This window comes from Triticum aestivum, chromosome 4B (genome assembly GCF_018294505.1).
Source record: "Triticum aestivum cultivar Chinese Spring chromosome 4B, IWGSC CS RefSeq v2.1, whole genome shotgun sequence".
NCBI lineage: Eukaryota > Viridiplantae > Streptophyta > Magnoliopsida > Poales > Poaceae > Triticum > Triticum aestivum.
Genome location: NC_057804.1, coordinates 612,834,844 through 612,855,302, shown reverse-complemented (window position 1 = coordinate 612,855,302; position 20,459 = coordinate 612,834,844).

The window sequence follows — 20,459 nt, the reverse complement described above, 5'->3', positions numbered from 1 at the left end:
GAAAGGGCTAGAGAGATACCATTGTTGTCATATTATAATGATTGTTTTGGCAAATTGTTGTCATTTGAGATGCTTTATTATTGCTCGCTAGTTGCTTATGCCATTGATATGAGTTAACATAATTTTTAAGAGTTATTGTCGACATGGTTAGTCATACTCTTTTTTGAAAACCTGGGTGCTACTTAAGCTTATTTATGTAAACAAGAGCAAAAGAGTTCATAAAAGTTTTTCTTTTTCACTTTTAGTTTATCGACTGAATTGCTTGATGACAAGCAAAGGTTTAAGCTTGGGGGAGTTAATACGTCTCCATCGTATCTACTTTTCCTAATGCATTTACTCTTGTTTTGGACTCTAATTTGCATGATTTGAATGAAACTAACCCGTACTGACGCTGTTTTCAGCAAAACTACCATGGTGTTGTTTTTGTGCAGAAATAAAAGTTCTCGAATTGGAACGAAACTTTGCGACAATTTTTTATATAATAAAAGAGAATTACTGGAGCCAAGAACCACCGGAGGGGGGGGGGCTGGGTGAGCACAACCTACCAGGGCGTGCCCCGCTCCTGGCGTGCCCAGGTGGGTTATGCCCACCTGGTGGCCCCGTAGACCCTGAATCCAACTCCGTAAATACCTATTTTTGGAGAAAAAAATAAGGGAGAAATAATTATAATGTTTCACAAGGCAGAGCCGCCGCTGCCTCCTGTTTCTCATCGGGAGGCCAGATCTGGAGTCATTTTGGGGCTCCTGAGAGGGGGATCTTCGATCTTCATCATCACCAACCCTTCTCCATCGCTAATTCCATGATGCTCCCCACTAGGAGTGAGTAATTCCTTTAGGCTCACTGGTCGGTGAGGATTTGGATGATATTCATCATGTAGTTGAGTTAGTTTTGTTAGGGCTTGATCCCTAGTATAAACTATGTTCTGAGATTGATGTTGATATGACTTTGCCATGCTTAATGCTTGTCACTTTGGGCCCGGGTGCCATGATTTCAGATCTGAACCGTTTATGTTATCACCATTATATCTACGTTCTACATCCGATATGGCAAGTTATATTCACCTATTACATGTTATTATCCGTAAACCCCGGAGTGACAGTAGTCGGGATAATTTCCGATGATAACAGAAGCTTAAACCCTAGTTTATGTGGCACTTCGTAAGGGACTGTTTTGGATCCAAAAGTTTGCTATGGTTAGCTTTTATCTTAATATTTTTCTCATAGTTGCAGATGCTTGCGAGGGGTTTAATCATTAGTTGGAGGTTTGTTCAAGTAAGAACAACACCTAAGCACCGATCCACCCACATATCAAATTATCAAAGTAGCGAACACGAATCAAGCCAACATGATGAAAGTGATATGATGAAATTCTCGTGTATTGTCAAGAACGCTTTTCTTATCATAAGAGACCATTTTGGCCTGTCCTTTGCCTCAAAAGGATTGGGCTACCTCGCTGCACTTTTTTACCTTTACTGTTATTTACTTATTACAAATTATCTTGCTATCAAACTGTATATTACCGACAATTTCAGTGCTTGCAGACATTACCTTGCAGAAAACCACTTGTCAATTCCTTCTGCTCCTCGTTGGGTTCGACACTCTTACTTATCGAAAGGAATACAATTGATCCACTAGACTTGTGGGTCATCAACGCTATTTTCTAGCACCATTACTGGGGAGTGAAGTGCTCTTGGTAAGTGGAAATTGGTATGGAAAAAATAATACCACGTGCTGAAATTTATTGTCACTTGCTACTATGGAGAACCGTCCTTTGAGGGGTTTCTTCGGGGTATCTTCACCTCAAGCGGAAGCACTATTAGTTGCCCCTCAAGCTACGTCACCTACTGAATATATTGGTTATGATATTCCTTCGGGTATGATAGAATAACTGCTAGCTAATCCTTATGCAGGAGATGGAACCGAACATCCTGATATGCACTTGATATATGTGGATGAAATTTGTGGATTATTTAAGCATGCAGGTTTGCACGAAGATGAAGCTAAGAATAAGGTTTTCCCTTTATCTTTGAAGGTAAAAGCATTGGCATGGTATATGCTATGTGATGATATTGGATCTTGGAACTGGAATCAATTGAAAATAGAATTTCACCAAGAAACTTATCCTATGCATCTTGTTTATCGTGATCAGAATATATAATTTTTGGTCTTATGAAGGAGAAAGTATCGCTCCAGCTTGGGGAGGCTTAAGTCAATGTTATATTCATGCCCCAATCATGATCTCTCAAGAGAATTTTTTTCTTCAGAATATGCTCGGCTTTCTCGTGATGATCAATCCATGCTCGTTACTTCTTGTCCTGGTTCTTTTATGAAGAAGACTATTGAATTCAGATGGGACCTTTGAAAGAATTAAACACAACTTTGAAGATTGGGAACTCGACGAAGGTAAAGAGTCAGGTATTAAGCTTGAGTTTTATTGTGTTAAATCTTTTATTAATAAGCTTTTCAGAAGTTTAACACTAAATATGGACTTGACTCTAATATAGTAGCCTCTTTCTGTGAATCATTTGCTACTCATGTTGATCTCCCTAAGGAGAAGTGGTTTAAATATCACCCAGCTATTTAAGAGGAAATTAAAGAACCACTCATAGCTAAAGATGAAACTATTATTTACAATGTTGATCCAGTTATGCCTACTGCTTATATTGAAAAACCACCTTTCACTGTTAGGATAAAGCAACATGCTAAGGTTTCAACTGTGGTTCGCAAAAGTCATATTAGAGAACCTAAACCTGCTGAAAAAATTAAAGTAGAACCTAGTGTTGCTATGGCTAAAGATCTCCTGGTGGAAAATATTGATGGGCATGTTATCTACTTCTGTGATGAAGCTGCTAGAATTGCCAAACCCGATGAAAAAGATAAACATAAACCTGTTGTTGGCATGCATGTTGCCTCAGTTAAAATAGGAGATCATTGTTATCATGGTTTATGTGACTTAGGTGCTAGCGTGAGTGCTATTCCTTTTAGCTTATACCAAGAAATTATGAATGACATAGCACCCACTAAAATAGAAGACACATATGTTACAATTAAACTAGCTAATAGAGACACCATCACACCACTTAGGATTGTTAGAGATGTTGAAGTCTTGTGTGGGAAAATTAAATACCCTATTGATTTTCTAGTTCTGGGTTCCCCACAAGATGACTTTTGTCCCAATATATTTGGTAGACCTTTCTTGAACACTGTCAATGCTACTATAAATTGTCATAAACAAACGGTCAGTGTCCGCTTTGGTGATGAGTCTCATGAATTTATTTTTTCCAAGTTTAATAGACAATCTCACAAGAAAGAATTACCTACTAAGGATGAAATAATTGGTCTTGTTTCTATTGCTTTGCCTCCTACTGATCCTCTAGAACAATATTTGCTAGACCATGACAATGATATGCATATGCATGAAAGAAATGAAATAGAAAAAAAATTCTTTGAACAACAACCTCTGCTCAAACATAATTTGCCTATTGAAACTCTTGGAGGTCCTCCTCCACCTAAAGGTGACCTATGTTTGAATTGAAACAATTGCCCGACACTTTGAAATATGCTTATATCGATGAGAAAAAGATATATCCAGCTTGTTATTATTAGTGCTAACCTTTCAGAACATGAAGAAGAGAGATTATTGAAATTTTGAAGAAGCACCGACCTGCTATTGCGTATACTCTTGATGATCTTAAAGGCATTAGTCCCACTCTCTGTCAGCACAAGATTAATATGGCACCTGATGCTAAACCTATTGTTGATCATCAACGATGTTTGAATCCCAAAATGAAAGAAGTAGTAAGAACTGATATACTAAAACTTCTGGAATCAGGTATAATCTATCCCATAGCTGATAGTAGATGGGTAAGTCCTATTCATTGTGTCCCTAAGAAAGGTGGTATTACTGTTGTTCCCAATGATAAAAATGAGCTTATTCCACAAAGAATTGTTACTGGCTATAGAATGGCAATTGACTTAAGAAAATTAAATAAAGCTACTAGAAAGGATCATTACCCTTTGCCTTTTATTGATCAAATGCTAGAAACGTTATCTAAGCACACACACTTTTTCTTTCTCGATGGATATTGTTTTTCTCAAATAACTATGTCACAACCCGATCAAGAGAAACCACTTTTACTTGCCCTTTTTGAACTTATGGTTATAGACGAATGCCTTTTGGTTTATGCAATGCACTTGCTACTTTTCAAAGATGTATGACTGCTATATTCTCTGATTTTTGTGAAAAGATTGTTGAGGTTTTCATGGATGATTTTTCTGTTTATGGAACTTCTTTTGATGATTGCTTACACAACCTTGGTCAAGTTTTGCAGAGATGTGAGCAGACTAATCTTTTCTTGAATTGGGAGAAGTGCCACTTTATTGTTAATGAAGGTATTTTTTTGGGGAATAAAATTTCTGAATGATGTATTGAGGTGGATAAAGCTAAAGTTGATGCAATTGAGAAAATGCCATGTCCTAGAGATGTCAAAGGTATTCGTAGTTTCCTCGGTCATGCTGGTTTCTATAGGAAGTTTATTAAAGACTTTTATAAAATTTCTATGCCTCATATAAATCTTTTACAAAAGGATGTTCCATTTGTTTCTGATGATTATTGTGTAGAAGCTTTTGAAACATTTAAGAAAGCCTTAACTTCTGCACCTATTGTTCAACCACTTGCTTGGAACTTGCCTTTTGAAATTATGTGTGATGCTAGTGATTATGCTTTTGGTGCTGCTCTAGGACAAAGAGTTGATAAGAAACTAAATGGTATTCATTAATTACGCTAGCAAAACTCTAAACAGTGCCCAAAGAAATTATGCTACTACCGAAAAAGAATTTTGAGTAGTTGTGTTTACTTGTGACAAATTCAGATCTTACATTGTTGATTCCAAAGTTGTTGTTCACACCGAGCATGCTGCTATTAAATATCTTCTGGAAAATAAAGATGCTAAACCTAGACTAAGGTGGGTTCTTTTGTTGCAAGAATTTGATTTACATATCACTGATAGGAAAGGAGCTGAGAACCCCGTAGCCGATAACTTGTCTAGGTTAGACAATATCCTTGATGACCCACTACGTACTAATGATGGCTTCCCTAACGAGCACTTAGCTACAACAAATGTTTTTCATAACACTCCTTGGTACGCTGACTATGCTAATTATATTGTTGCTAAATACATACCACCTAGTTTCACATACCAAAAAAAGAAAATTTTCTTCTATGATTTAAGACGTTACTTTTGGGTTAACCCACATCTTTATAAAAAAGGAGTAGATAGAACTGCTCACAAGGTATTGCAATCTGGTTTTTATTGGCCTACTCTCTTCAAGGATGATCGTAAGTTTTTTTATCTTGTGATGAATGTCAACAAATTGGTAATATTGGTAAGCGTCAAGAAATGCCTATGAATTATTCACTTGCTGTTGAACCATTTGATGTTTGGGGTTTTGATTATATGGGACCTTTTTCTTCCTCTAATGGGTATACACATATTTTGGTTGCTGTTGATTACGTTACTAAGTGGGTAGAAGCTATTCCAACTAGTAGTGTTGATCATAAGACTTCCATTAAAATTCTTAAAGAAGTGATTTTCCTGAGGTTTGTAGTCCCTAGATATTTAATGACTGATGGTGGTTCACACTTTATTCATGGTGCTTTCTGTGAAATGCTTGCTAAATATGATGTTAACCATAGAATTGCATCACCCTAGTGGTCAAGTTGAACTTAGCAATAGAGAAATAAAACTAATATTACAGAAAACCGTTAATAGGTCCTGAAAGAATTGGTCTAATAAATTAGATGATGCACTTTGGGCCTACAGAATAACTTATAAAAATCCTATGGGTATGTCTCCCTATAAAATGGTTTATGGAAAAGATTATCATTTACCTCTAGAGTTAGAACATAAAGCATATTGGGCAATAAAAGAACTCAAATATGATTTTTAACTTCCTGCAGAAAAGAGGTTATTTGATATTAGCTCACTAGATGAATGGAGAACCCAAGCTTATGAAAATGCCACATTTTTCAAAGAAAAAAGTTAAAAAATGGCATGAAAAAAGAATCTAAAAGAGAAAATTCAAAGTTGGAGAATATGTTCCTCTATACAACTCTTGTTTCAGATTCTTTGCAGGAAAACTTCTCTCTAAATGGGAAGGACCATATAGCATCGAGGAGGTTTATCACTCTGGAGCTATTGAAATAAATAATGCGAAAGGTGGTCAATGGGCCAAGAATTAAACACTATATCTCAGGTACGCCTATTAATGTTGAAATTAATATTATTCACACCATGACACCTAAGGAACACATAAAAGAAACCTTTCAGAACACTCCAGAATAACCGAAAAAGAGGAGCTACGTGATACGTTAAGAAAACGAACTCCAAAAAATCCACAAAAATATTTTCTGTCCATTTTGGAATATTTTGGAATTTAGGAAAATAAGAAACAACGAAGGCACCCGGGGGGGCACAAGACACTAGGGCGCACCTGGGGCCCCTGGCGCGCCCAGCTGGGTTGTGCCCACCTCGGAACCTTACCGACTCCGTTTTCTTCCCGTTTGCTTGTTTCCCAAGATAAAAAATCTCTATATACCCCCTGAATGTATTGAACACCGTATCGCAGAGAAATCTTCTGTTCTTGTTTCTTGCCGTTTTATGTCAGATCTGTCAAGCTAGGCGTCATGTCTTCCCCCTCCTCCAACAACGTGGAACATGATGCTTGGTTGCTAGAGGATGAGCTAGAAGGAGAGGGAGTTGAGGATGTTCCCATGGAAGAAGGTGAGAGGAGCTTTCTTGGAGTTCACCCTCCAGCCTCCGAGAGGGGCACTCTGGCCGGCATCTCCACTCGTCCTAATCCCCATCAGGCCATTAGACTCACAAACAACCAAGATAGCCCCGAAGTGCAAGAAGAACTTCCTCCGAGGAGGCCTTTACATAGGTTACACTGAAACAATTTTTACAATTTGATTCACAAGTATGGGTTCGAGAATACTCCTCATGTGCACCTACCGTCCAATTGGGACATACCTCGTCCAAGAGAAAGTGATGCACGAACAACCTCTTGGTGCCCGGAGAATAAACATATTATGGATGAAGTGGAGAAAAATATTGAGTTACTTCATCGAGCCCTTCGAGAGATTCAAGGTCTGAGGGAGCTACTCATGAGTATATTAGAGAACATGGCTCCATCACCACCACCACCTTCTGCATCACCAAAGGAGAGTTGATTTCATGGTATGGACACTCCCCTTGGCTTGTGCCAAGCTTGGGGGAGGTGTCCCGGTATCGTATCACCACCACTATCTTTGCTTTCATCTATTTTAGTTCGATCTTTGGTTATCTTATGGTTTAGTTGAATAAAAGTTTAGTTTGATCCTTCCTTTTCAAGTGTTTGCTTAGTGATCTACCTATCGATGTAATCGTGTGCGAGAAATATAATAAATAATATTTATGTCTTGTTTCTTTATTTTAATGTTCCAATAAAAGAAAAGGAAATAAATGAATAAGATTGTATGCTAATCTTATGGTAAGTAATGATATCACATAAGGAAAAGTATAATTTGTAAAATTTATTGGAGATTGACAAACATAGCATTGGTCAATGATGCAACTCATGAAATAATTAATAAGGGAAGAGAAGATTCACATGCAAACACACTATCTTTGACATCTTTTATGATTGTGAGCCCCCATTAAATATTTTCTGTCAAAATAGTTGACGTTGGACAAGGAAGACAACATAATGATTTATGTTTGTTCATATTCACATAGAAGTTATATTGTCATAGATCATTTAACATGTGGTGCTTGCTCAAAATCTAGCCAAAAATTCTGCACTAAGTAGAGACACTACTTGTGCATCCAAAAACCCTTAACCCAAATCTTATTTTGAGAGTCCACCATACCTACTTATGGATTGAGTAAGATCCTTCAAGTAAGTTGTCATCGGAGCAAGAAGGCAATAAACATTGCTTCTAAGTGTGTTGGATCATTTAGTGTCAGAGAAAATTGAGCATTGTACGAACTTGTGATGGCAAAGAATAAAAGCGAAAGACTAAATAATAAAGCTTGCTATCATAAGGGGCAATATAACATGACGTTCTTTTGCATTAAGGGATTTGGCATACAAAAAAATAAGTGCATGAAAACCTCTGCTTCCCTATGTGAAGAGCCTATCTTTTACTTTTATGCAAGAGTCAATGTATTCCTCACTATTCCTTTTTATTTTCTCTTTTTGCAAGTACCATGTGTTGAGGAAAGATCTAGGCACATATATCCAGTTGATTTGAGTAGCCATGAGTTATTATTGTTGATATCACCCCTTGAGGTGAATACGTTGGGAGGCGAAACTATAAGCCTCTATATTTCTATGTGTCCGGTTGAAACTATTTGCTCATGGGTATTCTATGAGTGTTAGCAATCATAGAAGATTAAAGGATGGTTGAGTATGTGGACTTGCCTAAAGGCTCTGATACGTGACCCTTCCTGAAAATATGATGAATTGTAGTTGCAAAGTTGGTTGAGAACACAGTTTCTTTTTTTCAATAAGGTTTGTGCTTTATACTTCAAAGTTGTGATGAATTTTTACTTGTTCATGAGAAGTTATATGATAAAAGTTGTTTGATAAAGTTTATGTTAAAGTTTCTTGTTGTTATAATAATATGCATGATGCTTCTATGTCCGTATTTTGTTTTTATCGACACCTCTCTCAAAGCATGTGGACATGTTTTTTGATTTCGGTTTTCGCTTGAGGACAAGCAAGGTCTAAGCTTGGGGGAGTTGATACGTCCATTTTGCATCATGTTTCCCTACTGTTATTTAAAATGTTTTTATGCATAATAATGCTTTTGGGAGTAATTCTAATGCCTTTTCTATGAAAATATGCAAGGTTTACACAAAGAGGGAGAATACCGGTAGCTAGAATTCTAGACCTGGAAAAGCTACGTCAGAGTTACATATTATGCACATCTCCAAATAAGCTAAAACTTCATAGAGATTTTTTATGGAATGTTTAAGAAATATTGGAGCAAATAACAACCAGAGGGGGCCCACCTGGTGGGCCAACCCACCTGGGCACACCAGGGAGCCCAGGCGTGCCCTGGTGGGTTGTGCCCTCCTTGGCCCACCTCTGGTGCCCGTCTTCTGATATATTAGTCATTTTGACCTGGAAAAAAAATAAGGAGAGGACTTTCGGGATGAAGTGCCGCTATAGGATCAAAAGTAGGTCTAGAGAGGGGGGCGGGTGATTAGACTCACTACAAAAAAGACACATCTGTGACATTTTGGGCCAAACGAAAATTTTCCCTGTCATACTTATGACACTTCTATGACGATAATTGTGACAAAACCCGGTGTCATCATAGATGTGGTGGGCTCCTACTTCTATGACAAAAAATCATGACAGAAAATGGGCTTTTTGTCCTGGGCGGGCCGAAGACGCAGCTGCATGACATTCTTTGGGCCGTCCATGACGGAAAAAACCTGGTAGAAGCGAGGGCAAGGAAAATATCAGGGTGTTCCCGATTACGGTGGGTTTGCACGTTTCTCTCGTACACGCACGCGCGTGGGTGTGAGGCGTTGGGCTCTAACTGAACCCGAGTGAGGAGTTCGCCTACTGAACCCAAGCGATAGCACTGGAGGCTACACGTTACTGAACCCGAGCGATCGACCAATGGTTGTTAACTGAACCCGATCGAGCGATTCCTTCACTACTTCTGCTAACTGAAGCCGGTCGATGCTGCCTTAGGATGAACGGTGAGTGTTGTTGGGGTTGAATGAACAGTTCCCGCCGCTGGATGAACAGGACCCCAATCGATCGAGCCGGTTGGGGCTGGATGAACAGGACCCCGTGGTGGGCTGGATGAACAGGACCCCGTGGAGGGAAGGTTGAACAGTAGTCGTGGAGGGCTGGATGAACAGTAGCCCGTGGAGGGGTGGTTGAACAGGAGCCCCGTGGAGAGGGCTGGTTGAACAGTAGCCGGTGGAGTAGCGCGCGGTGGAGGCTGGATGAACAGGAGCCGTGGATGAACAGGCGGAGGTGGAGGCTGGAGGAGGTCGACGGTGGATGAACAGTAGCCCGTGGAGGCTGGAGGAGGTCGACGGTGGAGATGAACAGTATCCCGTGGAGTCCCGTTTGCGGTACGCCACACCCCTCCCGATGAACAGGACCCCCGTTTCGACCGTAGCGCTCCAACACAAGTCTGTTTCCTCCGTTTTGCGGTACACCACACCCCTCCCGATCAACAGGACCCTGTTTAGACCGTATCAGGTCCAACAGAAGTCCGTTTCCTCCGTTTTGCGGTACGCCAGACCTCTCCCGATGAACATGATCCCGTTTCGAGCGTGTTCGGTCGAAACAAGGCCGTTTCCTCCGTTCTGTGGTACGCCAGGCCTCGTTTCCATCGGTGTTCCGTCCAAGCCCTCCCGATGAACACGACGACGCATTCCGTTCCGACCTAGCGGGTTGGCTCCCCATGAACACGACGACGATGCAGTTTGTCCGTTCCGACCCAGCCATGTACACGAGCTCTGGCAGTACGTATGCGCGAGTACGCGTTCGAGACGCCGGATGTATGTACGTACGTGGCCGTATTTTCTTTCTTGCCCCCTGGCAGTTGTATGTACGTGTACATGCTATGTGCGCGCCTCTACTACGACACGTGCACGTCTCTACATCGACCAGTATGTACGCACACGTTCATGACCAGAATGACAACGCTACGTATGCTTCGACCAGGTGGATCCCGACTGTCAGGAACTTCCTTGCATGTGAAGATGTAGCTGGTGGTTCCCAACAGTCAGGGGGAGAAAACATTATTTTTCAGGGTAAAAAGGATGCAGTTGCATGCATGCGTCCATGGGCGTGGTGCGTCCCCACTATCAGCCTCTCACGTACAGTCATCTTCCGATGACTCTCGTTTGTTGACCATGTTAACCACACCGGGCCAAGTGCACCAAGACCGGTGGACGACAAAGAGGCCCCAGACTGGAACGACCCGGAGATGGGGAAGATATAGCAGTGGAATCACAGATGGAGAGGAGTGGGAAACTTGACTGGTTCGGGTGCACGGCAGCACTGCCACCCACGGGAGACATGAGCAGGAATAGAGTTTGAAGAAGGAGCACAGATGTTGGATTAAAATCCAACGGTCCAGCTGCTAGAATCATTTGTTGATTAAGTTTACAAAGCCCTACCTACACGTCTGCTTAGTAGGCCCACAAGTCAGCCACCAAATCAGCAGGGTCCTAGCTGTCATCGAGAGGAATAATTTTTTCACATAACAAAGAGGCACTTCCTTCCGTGCGAAGATACAGGCAGTGGGTCCCAACTGTCAGGGGGGAACAACTTATAAGGAGAAATTTCCTTGCGTGCGACCATGGACCTCGTGGGTCCCAGATGTTAGGCTCTCGTGTACAGTCCTCTTTCGATGACTCTCATTTGTTCACGAGCGCAGCGAGGCAGTGGACGATAGCGAGGCCCCAGACTAGAACGACCCGAAGATGGCGAAGATGTGGAAGTGGAGTCGCAGACAGAGAGGACTGGGAAACTTGACTGGTTTAGGTGCGGGATGGGCTGACACTCGGCAGAGAATAACAGGAGGTGCAGAGTGGAGGGATGGCCTGGCCGTCGACGGGGTAGTGTTTCGCTGCAAGGCGCACAAAACAACATTGCCGGACGCCGGAGGTTGGAGCAGGCGGTCCCGGCAGCGCTGGGGGAAGAAGACGAGAGATTGAAGAAGAATGTCGGCCGTTGGATGTAAATCCAACGCCTTGCTTAAGCGTCGACCTACTGGCCCACATGTCAGCCAGTCCATTTGTTTTTTAGTCCATTTGGCGGGCTGGGTGAAACAATGATGTAGCATCTATGCAGCCCGTTTATATATATGGTAGAATTTAAAGCCCATTTGCATTTTTCTCGAAATCCGCGGACTTGCTGGGCTGGGTGAAAATATCATGTTGGGCTGGACGGAGAAATGTTATAAAAACATAAACACATGATTGCACGTCTATTACTGCATTGGTCAGTAAAATCTTTGCAAGCTTATGTACGCAATCACTAGGAGTTAACTTGCCAAGTTATATATAAACAATTATTATTATTATTTTGTAAGAACTTTCAATTTACGAAATAAAATATCATTTTAATTTGATGAGTTAATCGGACGTGGGGTATTATTATTTTTCAGGCTAGACGTGGGACAGTTGAGTTGGTTCTAGGGAAAAGTACTGAGAGAAAACTCAGTTTACATCGAAAAAGAAAGTGGAAGAAAATTCAGATATAGGATTAATGAAAACAAAAAATAAAGGAAGTGGGAAGGTCTATAAAATGGTTGGACGAACGACAGGTTTAATGGAACCTTATGTTGTTTCTATTAAAATAAGATAGATATATATATATATACTATTATTGAAGGGAAAACATAGGTTCAGTTTTGCATTCTTATAGAAAAATAGAACTGAGTTGTGTGTCGTCTTGAAAAAATAAACATAACTTGGGCTGCTGATGTTATAGACAAGCTAGGTTGGGAGCCCAGTGGCCGCTTGATCCAAAAAACGTTGAAACATGTCGTGGGCTGCCCATGTTAAACAACAAAACCTAGGCCATGGACCTGGAGGGCCCGGGACTGTCAGCATCACGACGAACAGTTGTCTCCCGATTCCTCTTGTTTTGCTGACCATGTTGGGAACGATAGACGGCAGCGCCGCGGCGAGAGCACCAAGGTGGAGGACGACGTCGAGACCGTGGACCGAATGAACCGGAGTGGGGGAAGACGCAGGCGGAGGGGAGTATGAGGGTTGACTTGTTCGGATGCAGGGTGGCCGGTGGAGCTCCTTGGTATCGTTGTCTTCTTTCATGTTGGCGTACAGGGGTTGATGATGGTCTCGGCGAGGTCAACCACGGAGTCCTTCTCCTGCCCGTTGCCGATGATCTTGTATTGCTTCTGGATGTCGACAAGCTTGTTGCACCAGATGGCCGAATCGTCGCGTTCTTCCTTCTCTCCACTGTAGTACAGGTGCAGTCGGCACTGCTGATGAAACGGGCAAATGCTCCAGAACCTCTGAGGGCCCTACAACAGTGGTAGAAGAGAACCTCGTCTCGCACGCATACCTAGGTGACCACGATCCACTGGTCCCTGTCAGGAGACGAATGGATGGGCACAAGGTCTAGTCCTGCGACCTTGTGCTTTCTCGTCCTGTAGGTACTGCTTGAACTCGGCGAGGCAAGGCTTCACCGAGTCCGGATTGTTGGTGTACATCACATTCAACTTGGTGCTGCCAAGGGACTGAACGGAGAACTCAAAGGTGAACTCCTTGCTGAAGTCCATATCCAGCAGGCTCACCCCTCGGATCGCCATTGGAGTCTCTTCAAGTGAACGAGTGAGTAGGCGGCAGCAACAGTTCGTTTTCTAGCTCTTGGGGAACTGGATTCAACAGTAAACTGAGTGTGTATAGGCGACAACATTTACTACCCCTCCTTCGCCCGCTGCACGCCCGGCAGAATATGCACCCTCGGCGCATTCAAACGCCTCCATTAAGAAACCTATTCCGGCCACACATGTCGGTTCACGAGTGGGTCTATATTGGTATGTAATAATAAGAGTTAGTGGTCACTTTACTTAAATTTAATTAGCTTTAATTAAAATGTATTCTTAAAACAAGCAATGCATTGGCTCTTCTATCAGTGCCACAGGATCAACATGCACAACAATTAGAATTATTATTCTAAGGACGTACATGATCAACACATTTGCCGCACTTTCACACAGAAAATACTACCAAGTTTGAACAATTTGTTATGGTTGTTGTCCTCTGCATCATCATGCCGTGTTTCCCAGCTTGCAAGATTCAGAACCAACAAATAAGATTCAAATAATAAGTACAACAAAGATGCCTACACATCTCATTGATTCCTAGCTTCCAAGATTCAGAACCAACAAATAAGATTCAAATAATAAGTACAACAAAGATGCCTACACATTTCATTGATTCCCGGTTTGCAAGATTCAGAACCAACCCATTAGAGCCTTTTGATAAAGTGAATATCGGGATTAAATCCATCTTGGCTAGCCGTGTCATACAACCCAAGAACTTGGCGAATGCTCTTGACCATCACAACATCTGTAGTAGAGTATTCCTGTTTGCACAGATAAGAAAGAGCATGATTACTATAATAGGGGCACTAGTTGAAGCAACCGGTGTGAGGGGCCCTATACCGCCACGACTCGATGTGGTGAACCTGCAACTCCACTCGGATGAGGTCAACCTGCAGATCCATGATTCAATTCATGTGCCTTTTTCTACAGTTCACCTGAAATGAAGCAAAGATTGCATCATTCAGCTAGCAAGAAGTACTTGCTCTCGTGAGCTGGCAGGTTCTTCTTTAGTAGTTGCACTAAAATTCAGCAACATTGAGGTTGGCTGTCCTGCTCATGTAAGGTGCAACTATAATTTGCTTATCCTTTTGTGCAGTTCCACTAAAATAAAGTGCCATTGTGGTGACAGTGACGGCTCATCTTGCAAAAGCTAATAAAATGTTGCACGAGATTACCAGCAGAATTTGATGGAGATTTTGGAAACTCCAATCACCATTTTGTGCAGTTCCACCAAAATTGAGAGATGTTGCCCACGTGACATTTTAGTTGAACTGCACAAGACACTCATTCCAAAAGAAAGTGTTTTGTGCAGTTCACCAAAAGGTCACAATAGCAACAGGTGAAATGGATATCCCTATCTGCACAAAAAGATAGAAAGTAAACAGTTGCTGGTCAATAAGAATATACGAAACATACACGAAATGAAAAGAAGCATATTAATTATGTTCATGGCAATCACGCAAGGATAGTAGAAATTTTAAAACATGTTACCGGAAGCATTACGATCAACTATGACATTCGTCAAATATGGGATTACTTTAATGGTGGCATTGCTTGTTTACCAGATACAGTAAATCAACAGCAGCTAAAGAGTTGGTTTAAGGGCATGGGACCATGGGGACACCAGGTCACTCAGCAGCGTAAAGAAGCAACTTACTTATCATACTGGGGAAAACAGCAGGAGTACCATTTGTTAACACAGTTTAATTGCATCATATCACTGGAGGCATTAGATTAACAATAACACTGGTTAGACATGTCCTTAAGGTAACAGTGTGATCGCTTCATTTTACATGCGCCCTTACATTAACAACAACAAAAGGTTGGTATAAGGACATGCGACAGTGGACGCATCAGCACAATGTACCTACAAGGAGGCATAAAGTGGTGATGCCGAGTTTGTTCATGCTCTGTGAGGGCAACAAATCTAATCCTGGAGAACTTTTACTATGTGAGGGCAGCAAATCTAATCCTGGAGACCTTTTACTATGTGAGGGCAGCAAATCTAATCCTGGAGACCTTTTACTATGTGAGGGCAGCAAATCTAATCCTGGACATACTCTGTTGACTTGTCCACCAGCCGCCACTTTCTATCCTTTTTTCAACCAATAATAGATCTGTTCCTTATCCAGTTTGTACTGAGTTTTCCCATTATTTCCCTTTTCAACCAAGAGACCGGTTGGGTATCCGGTCTCTACTACTTTCCCCCTGTTATTTCCTCTTTGAATCAAGTCCTAGATTCATGCTACGATTTCCCCCCTTTCTTCGTTGTTTGAACCAAGTCCTAGATTCGACTGCATGAAGTAGCATTACCTCCAATAATACTAAAAATTTAGGTGGATTTAGAAGTGCTGATGGAAGTAGAAAAAGATGCACATGCAGACACGTTGGGAGCTGGGGCAGTAGAGCAAGGCCGCTTTCGAAGAACTTGTACCTGAGGTTCGTCGGGATGTCTTCTACGGCAGGTCCGATCTACGCACAATACGGCAGGGAGGAAGAAGGGTCGGAGGACCTCCCGAGCCGGCGCTGTGTCGGAGAGAACGACACGGGCAGAGGTTCGGGCCCCGCCGACAGCTGTGGGTTTCCTCCCTCGGTGGCGATGACCGCGTGAACGATGCACCTTTTAGTCCTCTACACACACCGGCCGAAGGGATCCGGCCGGATCTGTCACCAGCAGTGAGCAGAGAGAAAATGTCGCTACCGCTGTCTTGTTTAGATCTGGAGAGGATGAGAGAATGAAGAGAGCAACCCTAGTAAAGCAAGCGCTCAGGCCCCTGCGTACATATATAGTGGAGTGATTATCTTTTTCTCTCCACAACAAGCGTTTCAATTTGTGTACGTGGCATTAAAGAAAAGAAACTCTCTATTTAAGGTGACTAACTGTACGACTCCTACTTACTACTAGTAGTACTAGTATTGTTCACTTGTGCTCCCCGGCCTTCCATTCATTGAACAACCCCACGGGTGAATAAACATACAGTAAGTATTTATATAGAACGAACAAGCTCGAACTATTTTCGCGTAGTTAAAAGTTGAGGGCGGGGCTTTTCCCGGGCAGTACGCGCGGCAGTTTTCGGGTAGGCGGTTTGACAGAGAGGCGAGGAGGGTGAGGGAGTGGCGGATTCAAACTTACTGCTGGAAAGGTCGGGCTGTGCGATTTGACGGTGCGTTACTGCTGGAAAGACTTGTGATATGACTACTCACTATAGTCATGAATTACTGGCGCTACGACCGGGGTGATGCCCCCTTCCGTTCCGCACTCTAATCTGGTGCATGACACGTCGACCCGGATGCTGGCTCTCCCACATGTCGGCGAAGTACGTAGTAAGAAGGAGCAAAGAATGATGCGGTATATACTACTACTACTACTCACGTCGGAGGAGTGCGAACCACGGCAGCCCAGTGAACCAGCAGTGCGAACCACGGTAGCCTAGTGAACCAGCAGTAGAAAACAATGTGGTGATATGGCCATAAAAAACAATGTGCTACGGTCCAGACTGTAGCATGTACAATACTACTCCTCTTTGTTTGGATCCCTGAGTTAGAGCTAGTTTGGGTTGAAATAGCCTCAAATTATCGAAACAGGAGGGGTTAGTTTGAGCTAGTTTGCTCTAACCCAGCTAAAAAAACTAGCCCGGTGGAGAGGTTCTAATTGGGTTAGTTATCCTCGGGCCCACTAAAAGAGAACTAAAAAAATCTCCCCTGCCCGCACCAGATCGCTCCCTCCCCCCCCCCTCGCACGACTCCTCTCTGTTCTCCATCGGGCCGCCCGCCCAAGCGCCGCTCTGCCGCTCGCCCTCTCTCTCCTCCGGCCGCCCTCTCCCTCCGGCCTCCGCCGCCCTACTCCGGCCGCCCTCTCCCTCCGGCCTTCGAAGGTCGCCCCGCTCCCCCTTCACCGGTCGTTTTTCTCCCTCTGTCGTGCGCGGCGGCGGCGCATCTACCAGGGAGGTCGCGAGAGGGGTGAGTTTGTTCGTTCCTTCTCTGTCTCACAGCCATATCATTGATCTTGCTCGCTCTAGCGCTAATTCTGATTTGGAAAAGTAGATCCTGATCAAACTTGGTATAGATTTGTGGTGCACGCATGGAATTGTTTGATGCTGCTTGAGGAGGTAATAAATCTTTCTAGAGGCCCAAAGATTCAGTTCACCTTTCTAGGTATTTCAGTTTCAGGCTTGCATTATTTCTAGAGGCCCAAAGATTCAGTTCACCTTTCTAGGTATTTCAGTTTCAGGCTTGCATTATTTCTAGAGGCCCAAAGATTCAGTTCACCTTTCTAGGTATTTCAGTTTCAGGCTTGCATTATTTCTAGAGGCCCAAAGATTAAGTTCCCAGTTGGCAGCAAGCGGCCCTGCTACCCATGCCGGTGTCGACCTCAACTCGCAAGCGCCGGCGTCGGAGGGGTTCCCGGGGCTTGGGCTCTACAGAGCCTTCCTCCAGAGCGACGATGACGAGCTCCTCCCTGGGTGCGTGAGGGGCTCCGGGCTCCCTCCCTATCGTGAATGACTTCCGTGATGAGTTAGCTCATGCTTTGTTTCATGGAGTGTATTTTTTTGTGAAGCTTGATTGACGACTTGTATGTTTAAGTGGGATATCTCATTTGTATGGACAAAGTAAAATTTATCATGTTTTGCATGCTTGATTTGTAAAGATGGTTCGTTTATGTCAATTGTGAGCGGGAGGAGGCCACACAAGAGCCGGCCACACCAAATCCGGCAGGAAATAGGGTCCAAAGTAGTCAAATGATTGAGAAAGAGCATTTATTGTCAATCTAACCCTGCCATCCATACACCTCTTTGGTTTAGAGTTAGTTCAGGGTTAGAATCTAACTCTAACCTCTAACTGAGTTAGAGTTCTCCTCGTCTCGGTTCATCGCCATCATACTTTCCCCATTCCTGTGTTTTCAGTATCCTGCGAATCAAAGAGGCCCTTTTTTGCGGGAAAAATCAAAGAGGCCCTTAGACTGGTTTAGGTCCGGTCATTTTTTATAAACGTGTTATGTCCAAAATTTAATGAACGTGCTCCGGTTTCTACGAAAATAATCCGGTTTCATGTAGTAATTCATTTATTTATTTATTCTTCTGCGGGGGTTTGCATGTAATTCGTGAGGTCTGAAATGTAAAGTACCCCGGCATATGCTCCGAGTCGTGCATGCACTACGACCCAGATGCTCTATGTCCCACATGTCGGCGAAAGGGAGCACGTGGAAATAGCCTAGGAGTACATATAGGAGGATAAATGCGTGAAAAAATATGTACTGTGAAGCGTAGCTGCGGTTCGAAAAGGAGACCTAAAGTGATGACAGCTATAGGTCGCACGCACCCAACTAGTGGTACTAGACATACGACTATTTTTCCCTAAAAAAAGAGGTACGAGTGCTCAGTACTCCTATTCTATCAACACGAGTCCCATCTGACAACAGCGTCCGTGCTACAGCTAGCTCTCCTCCCTCGTTTCTCTCTTCTAATTCTAAACTCGGCCGACGCCCGGTGGGCGGGGTGGGTTTGCTCAACTGCGGCCCCACCTCACAGTGAAAACGTTACGACTGGAATAAAAATGCCATATACTCCCTCCGTTCCTAAATATAAGCCTTTTTAGATACTATTTCAAATGGAATACAACATACGGATGTATGTAGACATATTTTAGAGTGTAGATTCACTCATTTTGCTCCGTATGTAGTCACTTGCTGGAATCTTTAGAAAGACTTATATTTGGGAACGGAGGGAGTACTATACTAATAAAACATTAAGGCCACGAGGCGATGCAGTGCTGGTTACAGGAGGCAAGAAGAAGAGATGCATCCATCGACGACGTCCACCTCCTCGACTCAGGGCGCCGGCCCACCGAACAGCGGCTAAGTAGCAGCGGCTTTTGTTGCCAGGTCGACATGCTTCTGAACAATGGCGTCCAAAGATTCCAGCCACTGGAAGAAGGCCAACGTCTTTCTGTCCTCACTGGCCTTATAGTGGCCTATGTAGACGATTTCCTCGTAGACGTGGATGTGCAGGTCGACGGTTTCTTGCATGGCGAGGCGCTGCGCGGCGAGCGCGGCCTCGAGGTGCACATTCTTCGTCGCGACCTCCGGCACCTGCAGGGCCACCAGGGCTTGAAAGAGTTCGACACCATGGAGGCCGATGAGGTGGCAGGCAATGAGGAGCCTGGGCGCGCGGCTGGAGCAGTACGACAAAGTCATCCGCGCGCTTCTTGACGGCGGTGAACTTGCGGATGGAGTTGACCATCATGTCGTCCATGCGAGAGGCGAAGCCGGCGTCGGCGAGGGCTACGATGCCGGCGGTCGCCAGCACCGTCTGGAAACGCTGCACGGTGCGGGGCCGCAGGCCAGCGCCTTGGATGATTTGGCACAGCCGACTGCCGCTCGCGTCCATCGCCTCCATAGGTGCTTGTGGCTTCTGGTCACTTGGTCTTGGATTGGAGTGAGCAGTGTTGCGCAGAGACTAGGAGTAGATGGATTGGAGTGGTGGGGCGCCTTTATATGAGAGTCCAAACTCTGTTGCATTCACATCGTGCTGGCTCTATTCTGCTTCTCCAATTAATTCCCTCTGCATGTAATTGAGGATGCATCATTGACCGTTCAACGTCTCGGGAACCGCTACCCTCTCCCTCCTTGGCATTCAAGCACCTATGGAGGCGACTGCCGCTCGCGTCTATCGCGTGTCAGGAGACGTTCCCGTCGACGACGAGGTGCCTATGGTGACTTCGTAAATTTCAAGATGATAGTGCCGGCTCAGTCTTTCGGAGGTGCTCATAGGGGTAGGGTGTGCGTGTGTGCGTTCATAGGGGTGAGTGTATGCGCGTGTATATGAGCGCTTGCGTCTGTACTGTGTTAAAAAACGTAAATGCGTGTCAAAAAGAGACTAGTCAGTATACTCAATATTGTGCACCGCGGAGAGGAAAACGAGAGAACTACGTATTTATTTACGGTGCAGATTCACTCATTTTGCTCCATATGTACTCCGTCTCGGTGTAGTCTAGTCACTTGTTGAAATCTCTAGAAAGGCAAATACTCCTTTCTGGTTTACAGGGCTATACTAGCAAGTCCGTACTACAATAGTGGGCTCACA